The sequence below is a fragment of the Malurus melanocephalus genome, unplaced genomic scaffold, assembly GCF_030028575.1.
Source record: "Malurus melanocephalus ecotype Western Australia unplaced genomic scaffold, MMel_1.1 scaffold_52, whole genome shotgun sequence".
Classification (NCBI taxonomy): domain Eukaryota; kingdom Metazoa; phylum Chordata; class Aves; order Passeriformes; family Maluridae; genus Malurus; species Malurus melanocephalus.
This window is the reverse complement of record NW_026623284.1, coordinates 2,272,919-2,275,424: the sequence shown is the minus strand read 5'-3', so window position 1 is coordinate 2,275,424 and position 2,506 is coordinate 2,272,919.

Genomic DNA, 2,506 nt, shown 5'->3' with positions numbered 1-2,506 from the left:
CCGGAAGTACAGCCCTCAGGCCCGCCCACACGGGGTTTTTATATGCGAGCAGCCGGAGTGGGCGGGGCCAAGGGGCGTGGCCAATGGGGGCGTGTCCAGCGTTCCCGCCATGTTGCCGCCTCGTGAGGCGCCGCCTCAGCCCTGCCCCAGGGCGGGTCGGGATACTCACTTTCACCGGCCTGGTGCTCCAGCGGTTTGTTCATCCAGCTCCTGCTGCTCCCGCGGTGTGTTCATCTCGCTCCTGCTGCTCCTGTGCTCTACCCGTCCTACTTTGCATCGTCCCGAGTGGCAGCGAAGGGCCTGTGTTGAAATAAGGGCCCAGTCGAATAAACAAAGTCAGCGGCTTTAGCTGTCAGTAATAATCAGACGATCTTTTATAAACAGTTCTGTAAGTCATTGATAATAACSAGAGGTTCCTCTGTGTGGGATAGACAGTCTGGTTCCCCTGTCGTATAAGAAAAAGGGATGTTGGTTAGAGCACGGTGCTGGTAACTCCCAGGTCATGACTTTGATCCCTGTGTGGGGAATTCCCTTAAAAGTTTGACTCCATGATCCTTGTGGGTCCCTTCCAACTCCGACTATTTTGTATCTCCTGTATCTTCCCTGCTAGGAGCTATATGAAGTGTGCAGGGCTCTGTTCTTGCGCACCTTTTTGTTATACCAGTTACTTCCTTGTGGAGCAATAAAGGTACTAATAGTTAATTAGTGAAAAAAATACTGAGGGATAAAATGTAAAGGGTAAAGGATGAAATGATGCATTCAGGTATCCMCATTCTTCTTCAATGCTGGCTGCAAGCCTAAGTAGAAGATAAGGATATTTATTACTTCTGCTGATTTAAATTTTGGTTATTTTGATATAGATCACTTTTCCTAGCGGGGCAGAATGCAGTGTCCTCATCGCAGTTGCAAGTGGAGGGTACGGCTGTGAAATGAGAGGCGCCTTGGCCAAAGTCCTTCCTTAACTGCAGTGTTTYACAGAACATAGAATGGTTTAGGTGAGAGAAAACCTTAAAAATCATTAAGTTTCAGTCCCTTACCATGGGCAGGGACACTTTCCACTATCCCAGGGTGCTCCAAGCCCCAYCCAGCCTGGCCTTGGACAATTCCACGGATGGGGCAGTCACAGMTTCTCTTGGCTACCTGTGCCAGTGCAYCACCACCCTCACAGTGAAGAATTTCTTGACARCAACTGAACTAGAATCCATTATCTTCTGGTTAGATTAAGCAAATTTAAGACAAAGTTGATGCTGCAAAAATAATTTCTCTCCTCTAATCCAGCAGCAAGGTTTGTAATCCACAGCACTTCCAGAGAACCACTGCAAAGACCGGGCTCATTGTACATTGTTCTGTAAATGTATTTTTGTGGGTTTTACAGCAGATTTTGGACATGAAGGAGTCTAAAACAGTGGGTTGTATTACTTGAATGCCTTGCTCATGCAGATGTAGAATATGATATCTCAGGACATTTTAGTCACACAAAATATTTAAATCCAATTTCAGATCACCAAGTTTCACATCCCATAAAGCACAGCCTAAATACAGTAATTTCAAACAGTTGCATCTGAGTCATGCCCATAAATTATATATAGACTACAACGCTTTTCGTTATAAGCTGTGTAGAATCTACSACATCCTTTGGGCATTTTTTCAGTGGTCATCTGATCTTAAAATGCATGTCTTTGTATCTTGAATTTATGTAACTTTTATCCCAAGTAGAGGACCTATTGCAGTTTTTCCTGGAGGATTAGAGAGGTCTTTGTTTATGCAAAACATTTTCTGTTTTTGTATAATTATTTCTTTTAAAAATGAGGTTGGAAGCAATGTCCTAAAGCCAGTTAGTTCATTTATCCCAAAACAGCATCAACTCCACTGATGTAATCCCTGGAGATATCTGTTTAGTCCCTCATTGCAACAGATGGTGATTCCAAAACCTTCCTATGTGACATATTCTATTGCTTCACTATTCTCACTGCCAAAAAAAGGTTTTTCTTGTGCTTCATCTGAATTTCCTGAGCTTCAGTCTCAGCCTGTTACTTCTTGTTTCACTCCTCGTGGACATGAAGAAGAGTTTATTCCACATTTCTTCTTAACTATTTGAAAGCTGCTGTCATGTTTCCTTCCATCTTCTCTCCACTAGACATAATCATGCTTCTTAGGCTCCAAATAATTCTTACTGTGTGTTTCTAAAATCTTTTAACAATTTATTTTAATTCTGTGACTCTCAAGCCTCGCAAGAGAGAATGCACCTGCACACAGAGGAAGCTGGGAAATTCCACAGCATTCTGGAAGATACTATTTTTAAGGAAATATAATCTTTATAGTCTTACTTATTGTAATGTTTATTCACTCAAAGCTTACATTTTGGGAATTTCCATTCTTCCTTTTCTCCTTATCTCAACATTCTGGCTTCACTCCTGAGACCTGTTCAGTTCTCCACCACTTCCTTTTTGGCTCAGCAGCAGTTTGCTCACTACAGTGTTCTCAGAAATTTACAATTTAGCCTAAG